The 18,568-nt window shown below is 36.8% G+C and overlaps 1 long non-coding RNA gene across 2 annotated transcripts; it reads right to left on the bottom strand.

The window, feature by feature from the left end:
• Positions 1–11,528: 11,528 nt before the first annotated feature.
• LOC147523153 (uncharacterized) lies at positions 11,529–18,027 on the bottom strand. Of its 2 annotated transcripts, none has more exons than XR_015215913.1 (6): positions 17,221–18,027; positions 16,541–16,734; positions 15,612–15,703; positions 14,695–14,859; positions 11,767–13,562; positions 11,529–11,679 (listed from the first exon to the last, which is right to left on the bottom strand). It is a non-coding gene; the product is annotated as an uncharacterized LOC147523153 (long non-coding RNA). The 2 variants fall into 2 exon arrangements; XR_015215912.1 differs by having other exon boundaries at positions 15,621–15,703.
• Between the last annotated feature and the right edge of the window lie 541 nt (positions 18,028–18,568).

Here is an 18,568-nt window from a genome sequence, read left to right as displayed (position 1 = left end):
GTTTGACACCGCCTCATCAATATTGAAGTTAAGGCTTTTATAGCCCACGAGCCGCGGTGCTCTAATTCAACCGCAAATGACATGGTTTCCCAAAAACAAGTCTAAAGGGAGACATACCTATAGGAGTTTTGAAAGCAGTTCTATCGCCCATAAAGCATTCGATAGGCGCTTTGACCGATCTTTCCTATCGGGGTTTTACTGAGTTGTTTCTAAAATCTTTTTGATTTCCTTATTAGAAACTTCTACTTGTCCGCTAGTTTGTGGATGATAAGGAGTTGCTACTTTGTGTGTAACTCCATACTTTTTCACTAGGGATGCAACAACTCTGTTGCAAAAATGTGTTCCACCATCACTAATGATGGCTTTTGAATGCCAAACCCGCCAGAAAATATATTCTTTAATAAAAATACAACGATCTTATGGTCATTTCTCTCACGGCAAGCTAGGGCCTCTATCCATTTAGACCGTAGTCCACGGCAACTAGAATATAAATGAAACCATGGGAAACCGGAAAGGACCCATGAAATCAATGCCCCAAACGTCGAAAATTTCTAACGATCAAGATTGGATTTAATGGCATCATATTACGTTTAAATAATTAAGCCCGCCCAGTTGTTGGCAACTTATACCGTCTTGCAATGCACTTGGGCATCCTTAAAAAGGGTAGGCCAATAAAATCCACATTGAAGAACTTTAGCGGCTGTTTTTTCATCCCACTAAAATGTCCACCACACTCTTTGTCTTGGCGAACGATAGAACTTCATTATATTCCCACCGGGAATACAACGACGAATAATCTCGATCCGCACAATACTCAAAAAGGTAGGGCTTATCCCAAGGTATAACTTAACTCTGGCCAAAAACTTCTTCACGTTCATTTCTTGACCAATTATAAGGCATAACATCAGCCGCTAGGTAATTTACAATGTCGGCATACCATGGTGCTTTGAAAAATGGCATCTGATGCTCATCGGGGAAAAAGAGTCCGGTATGGACTCGAATCGGTTGATCATCGTTTGTGAGTCTAGATAAGTGGTCGGCAACTTCGTTTTCGACCCCTCTTTTGTCCTTTTATTTCTAATGTGAACTCTTGCGGAGAGAAGGATCCATCGGATTAATCTCTGCTTAGCATCCTTCTTTGCAAGAAGGTACTTAAAAAATTTGCATGGTCCGCGTGTAAACTAAAGTTTTAGAACCTATCAAATAAGGACCGAAAACTTATCTAAAGCATAAATGAAGGCTAAGAATTCTTTTCCTGTAGTTGAATAATTTCGTTGAGCATCGTTTAATGTTTTACTAGCATAATAAATGACAGTGGACTTATTATCTAGTTTTTGTCCCAAGACTGCACCAACTGCATAGTCACTAGCATCACACATGAGTTCGAAAGGTTTAGACCAATCAGGAGGCTGTATAATTGGTGCAGAGGTTAGGGCAGCTTTTAAAGTTTCAAAAGCGTGCTTACAGTTAAAATTAAAATCAAAGATTGCGTCTTTCAAAAGCAAATTAGTTAAAGGCCTAGCTATTTTCGAGAAGTCTTTAATAAATCACCTATAAAAACCTGCATGGCCTAGAAAGGCTCTAATATCACGGACAGTCCGTGGTTTAGGTAGAGTCGCTATCTTATCTAGTTTGGCCTTATCTACTTCGATTCCATCACTAGATACAATGTGACCTAGTACTATGCCCTTTTTCACCATGAAATGACACTTTTCCCAGTTTAAAACGAGGATCTTTTCTTCACACCTTGTCAAAACCTTAGGCGGGGTTAGACAAACGATCGTGAAGGAGTCTCCATAGATAGAAAAATCATCCATGAAAACTTTCATAAAGCTCTACCATGTCACTAAATATATGAAGCATACACCATTTGGAAGGTTCGGGAGCATTACAAAGGCCAAAAGGCATTCGTTTATAGGCATACGTTCCAAAGGGACATGTGAAGGTAGTCTTTTCTTGGTCATTAATATCAATAATAATTTAAAAATAGCCTGATTAGCCATCCAGAAAACAATAAAAAGCAGGACCAGCTAGGCGTTCGAGCATTTGATCTATAAAAGGTAAAGGAAAGTGATCCTTTCGGGTCATAGCATTTAAACGTCACGTAATCAATCTGAGATCCTCCATTTCATAGGACCTTTTGTGACAACATAGTCACCCTTTCGTTCTGAACCATGGTAACTCCTGATTTCTTAGGAACTACATGAATGGGGCTGACCCATTAAGCTATCGAGATTGGGTATATGATACCCGTGTCGAGTAATCGTAAAGACTTCTTCCCTAACCACCTCTTTCATGGCGGGGTTCAAAAGGCCGAGGTTCGCGAGAAAGTCTTCGCGTTATCCTCCAAATGGATACGATGAGTGCAAACATTAGGGTCAATTCCCTTAATGTCAGCTAGGGACCAACCAATCGCAGACCGATGTTCCCTAATCACCCGGATTAAACGTGTCTCTTCATCCTTAGATAACAGAGAAGATATAATTACAGGATGATTACCATCCGGATCAAGTTGTATATATTTTAACTCTGGGGGAAGGGGTTTAAGCACTGGGGTGGAAGGAAAATCAATAGATGTTTCATCGGGGTCCTCATTTTGCATAATGAATACTTGCTTAGGTAGCAAGTCTTCATACTCAGTATAAGGAGCAACCGCAGGGTCTACAACTTGTGTGGACTCAAGGATGGTGTTAACTTCCTCTAAGTAGGAGTCATTTACAAAATCTGACTTTCCAAAAGAAAGGAATTTGTACATATTGTTTTCAAGAAACGTGTTGTTAAAATAATCTTGAGCTAAACTCTCGATCATGCTAACCTCCCCATCTATAGACGAATCTGGTAATTGTTTCATCATTTTAAAAACATTTACCTCAACTGTGAGATGGCCAAAAGATAAGGACATCTTACCATCGCGGCAATTAATAAGTGCGTTGGTAGTTGCTAAAAAGGGCGCCCTAAGATGATCGGTACAGAGTCATTAGCGACTTCTGTATCGAGGATAACAAAATCAGCAGAATAGTAGAAATCCTGAACCTTAACAAGCACGTTTTCCACTACACCCTTAGGATACTTAATAGACCTGTCCGCTAATTGCAACGTTATTTTTGTAGGTTGCATTTCCTGTAGACCTATTTGTTTATACAAGTATCACGGGAGTAAGTTAACACTTCGCCCCGTGTCTAATAAAGCGTCGTCGTGTGGGAATCTCCTAAGGTGCATTTTGATGGGGCGACTAGGGTCCTTGTACTTAACAATTCCATTATTTTCGGATAGAGTTGGGAATTGTTCAGTTAAAAAGGCGTCTTTAGGTATGTTGGTCTTACGCCTAGTAGTGCACAACTCTTTAAGAAACTTAGCGTGATTAGGTAGCTTTTTAATAGCTTTGAGAAAAGGAAGGTTTATCGTTAGATTCTTGAAAACGTTCCTAATCTCCTCAAAATTTGTATCCCTGGTTAGCATGGCTAATTTTTGGGGGAACGGTGGTTTAGCTCTATATTTAGCGTATGGCTCGACTTGATGTGTAATTTTGACTTTATGTTTCTTAGGTTGTGGTTTAACTGGTACTTCTACAGTGGTAGGCTCTTCAGTTTCTACTTCGGTATCTAGTTCGATATCCGGTGTAGGTAGTACTGATGGGGTAACTATAGGCATAGTTACTTTGTTATCAACCACTCTTCCAGAGCGGAGAGTGGTGATGTCATTTAGGTCACCTACTATTGTCGTTTCCGTACTAGTATTACCGTTTACCTCAAAGGCTGTGTTTGTTGTTTTAGGGTTGGGTATTGCTTGTCCTGGAAACACGCCTTTTGGTTGGGCTTTCTCTTGGGCTAACTGTTGTATGCCCTGATTTATGGATTGTAATATATGTTGGTTTGATTGAGTCATTGATTGGAAAAGTTGTTGGGTAACCTGTATAAAGGCGTCGATACGGTCCGGTTGTGTAGGTGTAGTAGTCACAGGTGGTGCAACTGGAACTATCTCACGTTGATTATTAATGGGTGGGTTGTGATAGTTACTATTGTTAACCGAAACGATACCTCTATTGGTATTATAACTATTATAATTATTCTGACCTTGTGCTACACCTTGTCGGGTTTTAAGCTTTGTTGTTATAATTATTATAATTTCCTTGACCTTGTCCCTGTCCTTGCCTAGGTGGAGCTTGATTATAGTTGTTTGCTTGCCTAACATTTTGGTTATTAAAGCCTGGAGTTGTAACTTGTTGATTGTTTCGCCAACTAAAGTTGGGATGTTGTCTCCATGGGGCATTAGGAATAGGATAGTTATTAATGGAGCAAACATTATCTTGCTCTGATTGTTGTTGTTCATAGGCGAGAAGACAATAGGAGTCAGGGTGCTCAGGACTCAAACAGAAATTACATGGGTTGGAGTTGACATTCATGACGGGGATAGGCTTTTGTTGAATAGAAATAGCCTCCACCTTTTTAGTTAGAGATTCGATTAAATTTTTAAGTTCTGGATCGGGTTTCATCTCAAACATTCCGTGACCTTAAGCTGTTGAAGAGGAACTAGCGAGCGGGGGATATCATCACTCCCCAATTGTTATTGCGTTTAGTTTGTTCTTATAAAAATTGTAAGCCTCTGAGGTTCCTTTACTTAGGAAACTACCCCCATTCATTATGTCAAGGACTTCTTTATGGTGATGTTGAAGTCCTTTGAAAAAGGCACGCACTAACGTGTCTTTAAGCTAGGTTATGGTGTGGACACTCTATAAGCGGATCGGTGAAAGCGATTCCAAGCCTCGAAAAATGATTCATGAGGGTTACGTGGGAAGAAATGAATCTTGGAAAGCATTTCATCCGTCTTTAGGGGTGGGTAAAATGTTCCATAAATAGGTGAACAAGTTTAGCCCACGAGTCCACGAGTTAAGCTTAGGCTTAGGCGTTAACCAAAGACGCCTTATCGGCTAAGGTGAAGGAAATACCCTTAGTTTAATTTGTTACGCACCAACCGTAGGATGATGGAATGTTGTAAGGACTTGTTCAATCCTACGCGTGTGTTGGTAAGGTTTTTCATGGCCTAACCCATGAAAAAACGGGTAACAAATTAAATATGTTTGGGGATTCGAATATCCCCAATTACTGCTAGAACGATGCAAGATTTAGGGCTATCGCTCAAAGCTTTGTAGAAGTCCGAGAGAGGAGTCTCTCTTTCTTCACCATTATGTCGGTATGGTTGGTGGAATAATAGTTAGAGGTGTTGTGATTCGTATACTCGATATGTTTGTTTGTTGACAGTTAATTACGTTCGGTGTTTTTCTCCGACCAGACCTTAATCTCATGCAAGTCTAAGTCTAAACACGAAAACAATCCAAACAATCTTTATATATTAGTATGGACCTCTAACTGGAGATGCGAGGTATGGAAGAAAGGAATACCTGATAGCGTCCTTGCTTCGCTTATGAATAGCGTCTGTAGAAATCCGTAAAATTTTGCTTAGAGGCGCGAGTGCTTCGCATAGAAGCGTGATCGCGCTCCTAGTCCATAAGTGGCCGCTGTCGCTTTTATATGGTGGTCGCTTCGTGTGCGGTATAGAGGCGGTAGCGCTCCTTATAAGCGCGATCGCTCGGTGTAATTTTGTCCCGAATTTTTCAACGGCTGAAGCGAATAACCACAAGATGCATTTAATCAAACAAGGGTGGGTGGGTTTAATGGGACTTAAAAATGACTAATTCTATTATGAAAACAATGCTAAAGTGCAACTAAGATGGCAGCGGCGCCATTTGATAAATGATAAAATTGAATAGCTTACCTACGAAATGAACGATGAACTCAAAACGTAAGTAAACTAAACTATCTCTTGATCTTAATTTATCAAAGTTTCCTACTCTCAAGTCTATCGAAATAGAGTGGAGTAACAAATTCGTTCCACTCCTAGTGCTCTAGCATGGAATTGTTTTCTAATCTAATTAACCAGTCTCAAGTCAATGAGAGCTTTACGAAGGTGATATACTACGATACTTACTGAAATTGAATATGTTGAATCTAACTATGAATGCTATGGAGATGTGATTGTTTTGAATCTAGATAAAGGATTAGAGGGGAATTGAATCCACCTCGAATCCAACTTAATAGCCTAGCATAGATTCTTGTATCTCGATTCTTACGTTCTTACGGCAAGAAATTCGAGTTCTAATCCCTAGTGTTCATGGCATTTCTACCGAGTACTAACTAGCATGTGAGGTCGTCCACCCATTCTCATGGCGAAACACGACCTTCTAGATTGGAATAGATTCTACAATGCTTCTACACTATACCACCAAGTTTTCATCAAGGCTTTATCAACCCCTCTAATGGAGGTTTTAGCCTTGAATCATTCCGCAATCATTCCCATATGAATCTAAACTAAACATATTATCAAGATTCGAAATTTACTAATCTAAACTAAACAATGATTAAATTCTAATTAACACTAAGAAATGGTAACCAACAATAATTAAAACTAGATCCAATAGATTGAAATAACACAATTCGAAATTGATAAAATAACTATTTTATTTATCTAATCAATCAAGAACAATGATTCAAAGACTTAATCTAAAACAAGAATTGAAAATGGAACTAAAACTTAATTTAATTAATGAAAACAGATCTAGAATTATCTATATTATTTTAGATCTAACTAGCTACCCTTAACAAAGAGCTAAGCTTTCGTTTTTTATACTTTCAGATCCAAAAATCGTGCATGGGCTTGGAGCCATGTTTTGGGCCAGAGAATCAGGCCCAAAACCCAATTCTTTCAGTCCAAAAGGACCTCTTCAGCTGCAGTTGGCTTCCACAGACTTTTCGTCTACCTCTACTCCTCTGATTGGGTCAAGGCTTAGACCATTGTAAAGCTCTTTCCGAGCTGGTCGTTTTGACATAAGGTAGGCCCAATTCCGAGGTCTGAGTCCAAAGATACGGCTTTCGGAAGTTCTCACGACTTGTGTCTTTGTTTCACCAGCGTCGACTTTTCAGCTTTTGACCGGGGCTTTGGAAAGGCTTTGTCTTCTTGAATCTTGGCCTTTAATCACGGAACTCCTTAATAACCGACCTTAGCTCCTTTATCTCGCTAAAAGTGGCACGTTACGCACATAATGGACTTTGAAACCTGAAATGCAATAAAACACGTAATCAGTGTTAACTCTTAATTATTACTCACATAATTGGTCTAAAAGTATGACTGTTACAGGGTTAAAACTACAGTTTTGGGCACTTATCACTAATCATGCATAAACAACAATTAATGAAAACTAAGACCTAAACATGCTACTAAACTAATTCTAACATTTAACCTTGCTGATGAGTACTAATTCATTTTAATTAATAAAAACTTTTAATTTTTAAAATGTTTTTTAATTAAATTTTTAGTTTTTGAAAACTCAAAAACTTGTAAATTTATCTAATTTTTATCTACTAACAGTTGAATTAAATAGACTATGGTAAATTCAAGTGGACTTACATATGAAGATTCCTAGCTAACAGAATCTTCATCTGATAAAAACGAGGCGCGGCGCAGGTCAAAGGAGGCGCAGTCACGTGTCATTTGTGGGCGCTGGGTAATGGTTCGTGTGTGCATGTAGTACACGGACGAGTGTCTGACATATGCAGGTGCATTTCATTCGTGGGCGCGCGTGTGACAGGTGCGGTGCGGGTTAATTTTCTCCGTTTGCACTCTGTTTTCTACAGCAAGTTCCGGTGACTCGTCTTGTGCTACTTTCGGGCTCCGTTTGCGAAAAAATGTACTGGAAACACACAAAAATGAAACATCAGTAACGAAAATTAGAAAAAAAAAAAAACTAAAAAATTGAAATGAAGATTGAGAAGAAGGGTTCAATGATTGTTGCTTTTCTCCATCTTCTCTTCCCATATGAATCCATGACGGCGACGCCATTTGAAAAAGAGTATTTGGTAGTGGTGGAAAGGGTTTTGTTGTTCATATTAGACTCTTTCTTTAGAGGATGGTTTTTAATGGATGAAGCACTAAACTTTGTAAATCTTCTCTCCTAGTCTCTTATGCCTATTTGGAATTACTCTCAATCTTAAACTTGTATTGAAATGATGAAGAAAACTTGTATAGAAATGATTAAGAAAACTTGTATTGAATTGATTAAGAACTTGGTTTACACTAAAGAACATGAAAATGGAAAATAAGTAAATAACAATTTAAATTAAAAACATTTAACCTACTCCTATTGACCAAAGATTAGATCTAGGGTAAAGATCTTTGTCTACAACTTTGGTTTATATAGGACACCATTTACAATCATACCCTTCCTTTTAGAAACAAACTAATAGGTTTTTGACCTAAGCCCATACACTAGAAGTCTTGAAATTGGCTTTTGGTCCCTGGGTCAGTAACTTCCAGTCTTGAGTCCTTGACTTAACTTTTGATTTTAACTTTCCGGCACTGTTGCTCCTAAGCTGGAATCTTCCCAAGCAACGTATATAGCCATCTTTTTTGTGTCAAAATGCACGTATTAGGAATATGCATCCTAAATGGCCTGTATCCTGCAAATTTTAGCGAAAGCTATAAGTTGTCTGTTCATTAAGCATAAGAAGGGCATATTTGAAGCATTGTAAAGGTAATAAAGCGAACATTTGCGGACTGATCAGTGATCCTCTCACAACCAGATATATGTTTTCAGGGTCGTTGGTATTTACATATGATCTTAACATTTTCAGAACAATCAAATAGCAGTTTAAGTGAGTTGCTATGTTAACACCTGGATCTTCTTCTAAAGGAGGTCAGAGGATTTTTTAAGAATGTTTTTATTTGGTCGCACAATGCTTCACTTTGCAATCTTAGATTTCATGGTTGGATATCTGACCCAAAGCAACAAAATAATGGCAAATAGGCTTTTGTCCACTGAAACGAATAGTGCCCCTCGTACAAACCCTATACATATTTTGTTCTCTTTATTTTTTCTTCGTCATTTTTCCATTCAGTGAAAGGTGGGTTTTCATAATTGATAAACATGTCAATTTCTGTTATGCATCTATATTGTAAGTTGTTTTGCGTAGTAATCTACCTGTATGTTTTTCCATATAGTGTAATTATGTTATGGATAATCTATTTTGATTCTCAACTAACCCTATGCATGGGACAAAAACATTTAAGCCTCTCACACATGTACTTTCAAGTTTCGACCCTTGATGCCTAGGCATCCCTGAACAGTATCGTGGAATTTCTAAGTCCCCAACTATTTTGACTACCTTATAATCTTGAAACGAAAAAAAAAAAATCTATCGGTGTTCTTTGATAGTTTGAGAGGAAGGTGCTGAACTAAGTCCCCCACTACTTTGACTACCTTATAATCTCCAAGCAAAAAAAAAAAGAATATATCGGTGTTCTTTGATAGTTTGAGAGGAAGGTGCTGAACTATGTCCCCCACTACTTTAAGTACCTTATAATCTCCAAGCAAAAAAAAATCGAATCAAACATAACATAAACAGTAAGAAGAGTACCTGATTTGGTGAACAATGTACAGGTTTTGGTTGAGTATAGAAACGGTAAGGAAGTGTTTTGGTTGAGTATAGTAATAGGTTTTTGGTTGAATGTGTATAAGTGAATAGGTTTTCGGTAGAATATATTTCTTTTTATTTTGAGGAGGCCATAGAAAATAAAGAATAGATTAGGGAGAATTAAGCAAATTTAGGGAGGTATTTCTAATTATTTAGCCTTACTTTTTTTAGGAGTCTCTAATATGGTCATGATTATCAATTATAAGATGATGATTGTAAGGATCATCGGGCAATTGGTGAAATTACTTGAGGATAGGGAGCCAGAAGTTTCTAGAGAGTCAATTATTGCTCTTATGAAGTTTGCTTGTACCGATAATCACCTCCACCTTGATCATTCCAAGGCCATTATCAGTGCAGGTGGAGCAATGCACTTGACACAACTGGTTTATTTTGGAGACCAAATTGTTCAAATTTTAGCATTGGTTCTTCTATGCTACATTGCACTTCATGTCCCTGACAATGAGGCAATGGCACAGGTCGAGGTACTCTCAGTACTCGAATGGGTGTTGAAGCAAATCTTCATGGTGCAAGATCCTTCTATTAATTGAAACATTGTTGCCTGAGGCCAAAGCTAGGTTGGAGCTTTATCAGTCTAGAGGCTCGAGGGGATATTGTTGATTATTTTGAACAATTAAATTACATTCAAATCTTTTTATTTTTGTATTATTGGTTTAGTTTCTTCATCAAATGGATTGTAAATACATGGTTCTTTTTTCTCTGTTTCTTGAGAATCAAAGAGGTCTTTACAACTTTTCCTACTCTTATAACACAGTTGTTGTGTGATTACCTATAATTTTTCCTCACTATGTTGGTTTGATTCACTATGGTATTGATGACTCTCTCAGTTCGTATAGTAAGTGCTACCTAAGCTCAGATATGTGTTAATGTATGGCCTTGAGTCGGGGTTCTTCTTTCTTTCGTTGTTCGAGTGCTTAGATATGTGTTAATGTATGGCCTTGAGTCGGGGTTATTCTCTCTTTCCTTGTTCGAGCATCGTAGTGTTACTTGGAGTCAATTATGAAGTTGTAACAACTCTAACGACACCTATGCATTTGAACAATTTAGTGTAAATTCCATTGGTGGGAAAGTAGAAATGATTTAAGCCACTATTTTTTTCCACTTTTTCATATATTCCTATCGTTCCCTCAACCAAACACTTGATTCAAGTTCAAGTCCACTTCTCCTGCACCCTTGCCCTTGCATTTCTGTTACCGTTTGTTCTTCTTTGGTGACCATACACTTCCATCAAAAGCTAATAAAAAACATCGAACACATAAGTATAAATTGGCAAAGTTCCAAAGTAAAATACAAAGAGAAAGTAGCATCTCTAAGATACCTCCATACTGATATTTTTCTTGACTAAAAATAGAAAATAAACAAAGCAAATGAAATGTTACTTGCAGCATTAAGCCTGGGTGCACAAACACTTTGCGATTGGAGTCCTAAACACATATAGAAAATAGGTTATTATTCTTCAAGATGTTGCTCTATCGCTATTCTATAGCACATTGAGTCTGCTGCCTTTTCTTGCACGTAAAAAGTATACACTCATGCCAAGCTTCTCAAGCATTCCCAAAGTTTTCTCCCATGCTGCAAATACAGTTTCAGAAATTGCTCCTGCAGCTAACTTGATATTGATGCCCCTTCTCGAAGATTGTTGTGAAGGAATGAGTTTGTTGCCTCTTCTTGCATGTAAAAAGTATACTTTCATGCCAAGCTTCACAAGCACTCCCAAAGTCTTCTCCCATGCTGCAAAGTCCTGTTGAGGGGTACTAAGCTTGCTGGCTTTTATAGCATCAGCAAAATCTACAGTTTTAGAAATTGCTCCTGCAACTAACTTAATATTGATGCATTCTCGAAGATTGTCGTGAAGGAAAGTGTCTTGACTCCAACAGAGCTCATAGTACTTTTCTCGATTGTTCTTAGAGAACTCAAAATCTATGGTCAAACCGTTCACTCCAATGGTGAAGCTATCTAGATCTTTCATGTCTTTGAACTCGAGAGTTTTTTCCAAAAGCCTGACATGTTTAAGAGCTACTAAACCAAACTCTTCATTGTCACTTCTCGAATTCTCAACTGTTGGGGGTGGAGGAACCACTTGTAAGGCTTAACACGAAAAATAGGTTATTGTCACTTCTCGACATTGTGCTCTAACCTGAAAAATAAGCTCCCAAAAATAAAGCACAATGTCATAACAGAAAACTCAAGAAATACAATAAATATATCAGGAGGAGTCACATACACATATAGAAGGATTAGGTTCAGCATCACCACTTGCAAGTCAGAGGCACGCTAACTTCAAAATCATCTTTCCCAAATTTTGATGCATATTATGCAAGATTTAACAATGTTGTTCCAAAAAAATTTGTCTTAATCTTTTGTCCCTGGCTCAAAACTTAAATAAGATCACCCTTTTGGCCCTGCCTTAAAGAAATTTTCATTATTAAGAATGCTACAGGCATTTAGTCTTGAATCAAATAGCTGAAGGACCTATAATCTCTTTACTGCAACACCTTATGCTAGTTTCCATTAGATTGTTTTTTAGTTTTCCTTTTTCTTTCAAATGTCACTGATTGCAGAGTTCTTCTTACTCGAGGTTGATTCTCCTAGTGTCTGGAAAGAGGTGCTGAGAGGGTCTAGAGCTTATTTCTTTGTTTTTAAGGATGGATATGTCAAAAGAATCTACAACTGGAGATGCAACTAATAACAACACATCACAAAGAGACCACCATTATGGAAGAGGATGCGGTAGACCGCCTAGACCGCCCACAGCATATTCTCAAGGGGCTGGTGGATCTTTACGTACTCAAAATACCAGTCCACGCCATAATGAACCCGGAGGCTCCAAGAGTCATCCTTACAGTTCTGTAGTTCGTAATGAAAACCGAAGGCTTCAAGAGTCATCCTTATAGTTCTGTAGTTCGTAATGAACCTAGAGGCTCCAAGAGTCATCCTTACAGTTCTGTAGTTTGTACTGAACCCGGAGGCTCCAGGAATGATCCTTACAATTCTATAGTTTGTACTACTGCCCACATCCTAAAAAGTGGTGGTTTCACTGCAGGTCAAGGAGGTCCACTACTCTATGCTACTACTGTTGAAACGGGTAATGCAGAAGGATCTACCATGTTACCTCAAATTGGAACACAGAATGCTCCACACAAAGGAGGGGTTAATCAAGGAGTCATCCTTACAATGTACTGAACCCGGAGGCTCCAGGAGTCATCCTTACAGTTTTGTAGTTCGTACTACTACCCACAACCTAGAAAGTGGTGGTTTCACTACAGGTCAAGGAGGTTCACTACTCTATGCTACTACTGTTGAAATGGGTAATGCAGAAGGATCTACCACCTTACCTCAAATTAGAACACATAATGCTCCACACAAAGGAGGGGTTAATCAAGAAGGATATGCCAATTCATCACGTTCTGATCGAACATGCAATGCTTCAATCCAATATATGACCTCAAATATTAAGATTCTGTTAAACGAAGATAAAAGACAAACCTTAGCACCCCAGTTCGATGGTCTTAGAGATGGTTAAGGAATTCCACGACTTAATGCTACTACTCTTGCAACTGACTACCAAATTGGGGTGCTAAGGTTTGACCTTGTGCAGATGCTAGTATCCTGCGTATTAAAGCTATTTTACCTATAAGAGAGTGAGATAGTTCACACTTTCCTTGTTTCAGGATAACTTTCATATGGTAGGATGAATATGTTAAAATATGAACTGTTTAGGGCTTTACGCTTACTATTTGTTCATAATTCATGATGCTTAAAATCATACCTACAAGTATGTGTAACTGTTGCAGATGTTGATAATGAGGAATATGACATCCTGGTGAATGCTCTATGACATTAACTAGAATAGTGTATCTGCATCCGAAATAACCACTCCACAGGTTGGTGCTCAACAATGAAACACTTGTCCTGACACTGACGCACTTTCACGTCAGTTTGTTGCTGAACATAGGAACAACAGTGTGGTATCTTAAGCACACTCCTAACAGGTTGGTCAACATATATATAGGCAAGTTCCTGCGTTTGTAGAAGATTCACAATAGGATGTTGGTCAGCAATGGAACGGTATGATCTTGTACCTAGAAATTTCTTTTGTGGAATTTTACATTTGAAATCTTAATAACTTTAAAAAGAAGAAAACACCATAATGATATAAGAACCAAATTGATAGTAACTTGAGATATACACATAAAACACAATTATTAACACGAAAAATGAATAGAGAAGCTTAATAACTTTAAAAAGAAGAAAACACCATAATGATATAAGAACCAAATTGATAGGAACCTGAGATATACACATAAAACACAATTATTAACACCTAATATAAACATAAAATTCAATATTTCAAACAGAAACCCATGAATTACATATCAACAATAAACAAAATGAAGGGCACTCAAGCTTACACAATTTATCCAAATGATGTTTCATAAGGAAAACAAACAAATATTTCAAGATGTTGATCCTTATGGCATTCAAAGAAATCAGTATGGAAAAGCAAATATATGTGCCTGATGATATATTATAATAGTTTGGACCAATTCAAAAATCAACTAACTAACTACGACTGAAAACATAACTTTCTACCATCACAAACAATTAATTTTTCAATATCTAGATATACATGATTTGCAGTTATTCTAGAATGAAACAACTCAATTCAATCACTTAAATATAATAAAATCTTTTTTTTTTTGGGTGGCATTTTGTTTTCATGAAAAACCGAGCTTACCCAATGAGAGCAAGCCAGAATAACTGAATAAGAAAGAGAGACAGTCATTCCTGGAAATAAAAAAAAAAAATACAACTTTGGTGATTAATCAAAAACTCATTAGTATCAAAATGCATATACTTAGATTTAAACTGTTTTTCAACCTTGTGAAGAAGAAGATAGTGAATTGATGACGGATTATGAACTCAAAGGCGCCCATTGACTCAATTCAACAAACTCTAAGGTAACCAAGAAACAGTTAATCAGCTCCACGCATCAAGCAAAATCATTTCTTATCAATATTAATGCACACTAGTTGTGCCTTACTGCTTAGCCTTCGATTATTCTATATGGCTTGTTGGGAATTTTTTTATGGGGATTTATCTTCTACGGAATTCTTTGGAACGAAAAAATAAAAATGAAAAAGTTAATCACCATTCTCAAGGTTTCCAATGATTGTATCTTCACCAAATCTCGGTTTCTTCCAGAGTGAATGAGCAGGAACTTCTCCATTCTGCTCCAATCCAAGAAAGTTCCAAGATCTAGTTATGCATTGTTTTCTTCCTTTACTACGGAAAACTGGTATAGCACTTGGATCCTCTACATTACAATGAAAGGATACACAGAAGAAATGATAAGTTATCAAGGTACAACATGATCATTAAAAAGAACATTAGTACAATAAATATATAGACGATTGGATATCAAACTGGAGATAGCATCCGTTTCTTCTTCCTCAATCATTGCACCAAACCATTGATGTATGTGTTTATTATATTACATAGGTCAAAAGTATTTTCAATAGATTGGTTTTAGTGGTTATGTGCAGAAGACAATGGTTTCACCGAAACCAGATTGACCTAGGTATTAATACACATTTTCATACTGCAAACTTCATAGACATCTTTGAACTCACAGTTTAAACCATTTTCTTGGTAGCTTGCCCAAAAGAATTAATACCACCTAGGAAAGATTTAAAATTGCAACTTCATAAAACAATCAATAATTGTCGATAATATATATCTGGATTTTTGCAATATTAGTTTGGTACACAAATGTAGGAAGCAAAACAAACAATATAATAGATAAGGTATTGACTCATTGGTATATGAACCCCCTCCCCCTCTTGAAACAAAGCAGGGTGAATTTGTTAAAATATTTTTGAGTCATTAGTATATGTTGAGTCTTTCAATCTCCTTTTCTACAAAATTCCTTAGAATAATATCCTAAAAGACTATTGCAAGCATAAAAAACAGAGGACTCAAAGGAATCTAAAGGAATTCAAACCCTTAGTCAATGGAGTATACATACAAATAAACACACTCATATCCATATGTAAAGATATAACATACCTAACTTACCAACTTTTGTGTCTGACGCTGAAGATTGAAAACCATAGCATCCGGTACTTGAGAAGCAAACAGGACTAACTCGTAAGACTTCCCTGTCATTATCCTCAAGTTAAAACCCACAAATTCAAGCAAAAAAAACAACAACAAACAATATAATTAATCTTACTCGATAAAGTCTCAAAGCTAGCAAAATTTTCATCCCTTTGCAACTTAAGTATTATCTCTTGCCCATCAAAATTAGTAGTTTGAAAAAACCGTACCAAAGCTCCTTATTCACATTAGTTAAAAAAAAAAAAAAAAAAATGGAGAATTAATAAGTGGGAAGACATAATTACTTGATTAACTGGCCATTGAATAAGCTAAAGCTCCTTATTAGAAGCCATTTAAGATATATCTAAAAGTGGGTCCTTATCATTCTCTAACATAGTGTCCAATGGCCTACTGGTAAAAACTTGGAAGATATATCTAAAAGTGGCCTTATCATTCTCTAACATAGTGTCCAATGGTCTACTGGTAAAGACTTAGAAGGAGTGTTATCTCTTGCACATCAAAATCAGTAGTCTAAAAAAACCGTACCAAAGCTCCTTATTCATTAGTTAAAAAATAAATAAAAATAAAATAAAAGGGAGAATTAATAAGTGGAAAGACATAATTACTTGATTAACTAGCCATTGAATAAGCCAAAGCTCCTTATTAGAAGTCATTGAAGATATATCTAAAAGTGGGTCCTTATCATTCTCTAACATAATGTCCAATGGTCTACTGGTAAAGCCTTAGGAGGTTGCACCCGAGGTCTTCGATTGGAATCCTAGTTTCCTACCTTCACTCAGGAGAAGTGGATTTAAGGAATAAGAGAATAACATTCTAGCTATTCAAAAATAATAATAATAATCTATTTTAAGGCACTACTTTTGCAATAAGTAATATACCTCTACATATCCATCTCCAAAGTTCACATCATATATATGCCTCTACAAATCGATCTCCAAAGTTCACATCATTTCCAAAGTTATGAGTGCATGCAACGTGGTAGCTGAAACTTCATGACTATCTTGTTTATGCCATTGTTGATGCAATTGGTCATTGGTACATCAATAAGCCTGTAGCATCCTCCAATCGGGACCTAGGAAACATGCAAAACAATCGAACATTGTTAGCATTCAAAGCAAATTGTTAATCCCTTAAAACTAAAAAAAATAATACATCAAAGGGTAAAGCACATTTGAAGAAAATTCAAAGTCCAACTACAATGAATATGAAGTCATCTTATTCTCTTCCTAAGTATGTCAATCCTACAACTGAAGGGCTCACTTTTAAGGAAACTAATTTTCGACAAATCAAACACACCAAAAAAAATAGAAAAATACACACACAACAATTTTAGGAAAGGTATTGAAATGTTCAAGAAAAAGGTAAAAGGAAAAAGGAAGCCGTAATCTTTTGCTAGAAAATTAGCGTGTGGAAACAAATAATTGACCCATACCAATGGAAAAAAAATATAAACAAATAACATACAACAGGGCCTATAAAAAATAAGTACCGACATATTAAAAAGCAGTAAGGACAAAGGCACAAACTATATTGAAAATTTTCAGTAAGGAGTGCACACCTTTTGGCTATTTGTCTTTCCTTCAGCTTCCTCTACAGTTTCTTTGAAGTGTGCACTTCATCATGTTGTCCCATGCTCTTATAGGACGTGGTAGTTCGACTACTCATGTTATTTTGATGAATGTTTGCCTCTCTTTGATCTGCCTGTCCTTTTCACTATCAATTTCCGAATTCACAGATAAATTATCATCATTGTAAGGAGCTTTACCCTGCTTTACCGATTATATATGTTTGGGTTCGCCATTAGACTTCAACCCACACCCTACTTTACCCCTTCCTTTTTGGTTTTCCAATAAGATCTGCATCATCAGCTGACATCTCAAGGTCGATCATTCATCATCTTCATTAGAATGATTTTTTTTGGGGTTAAATCTTACTGAAATTCACTCTTCTTACAAATCTAATTTCTCCTACCGTAACGTTATTCCTCTCAAAGTTCAATTCCCATCTCCAGTAAACACCTTACAAATCTAATTTCGCCTACCGTAACTTCATTCCTCTCAAAGTTGAATTCCCATCTCCAATAAACATCGGCGCTCGAGGTATCTACTCAATTCCTTTATGTTTAATTCTTGCCTTTTGAAATGGCTGGAAAGCGTGCGCAAAAAAGAAGAGTACCAAATATTGAAAATGAAGAAAAGGGGTTTGGTTGAAAACCTGATTCATGAAACCCCATCTTTTGATTTACTCGAATATTTCACTCTTCTGTAGAGAAAAATGCAACAGAGCATGGCTGCTTCTACAATCGCAGCTTCAGTAGAATTTGTATAAGGTTTATTTAATTTGTTATATTTTTTTTTTTAATTTGAGGAGGCCATAGAAAATTAAGAATAGATTGGGGAGATTTAAACAAACCTGGGGAGGTGTTTCTAATTATTAAGACCTCCTCTTTTTTAGGAACCACTAATATTGTTTGGGTTGGAAAATAGAGCGATATGGTGAGAAAAGAGAATATGCGCGAGCTTTTATATATACAAGGTTTTAGACCCGGCCATATTGCTGGAATCATTTCTAAAATTCACATCTCCTAAATTTTTGTGAGGAATTCAATGACTGATAATTATTAACATAAGCTTTTGGAGTTCATTTAGCAATGTTTTCTAATTGGACTCATATAAAATTTTTTGTCAGATGTTGGTTGACTTATTAGAGTTATATTGTATTAGGAAACTTCTTATGATTAATTAAGAGTGTCTACGTGGCGTACTTATGCCTTAAGAATGTGCCACCTAGGAAAGAAATTATACTACAACAGAAATGTCATTTAAAGTCACTTCATAAGTGATGTCAAAACTATACCACATCACTTTTGAAAGTGATGTAAATGGTGGCGACGTGAAAAGTCAGGG

Source organism: Coptis chinensis, chromosome 1 (assembly GCF_015680905.1).
Source record: "Coptis chinensis isolate HL-2020 chromosome 1, ASM1568090v1, whole genome shotgun sequence".
Taxonomy (NCBI): domain Eukaryota; kingdom Viridiplantae; phylum Streptophyta; class Magnoliopsida; order Ranunculales; family Ranunculaceae; genus Coptis; species Coptis chinensis.
This window is presented reverse-complemented; position numbering and strand designations above follow the sequence as displayed.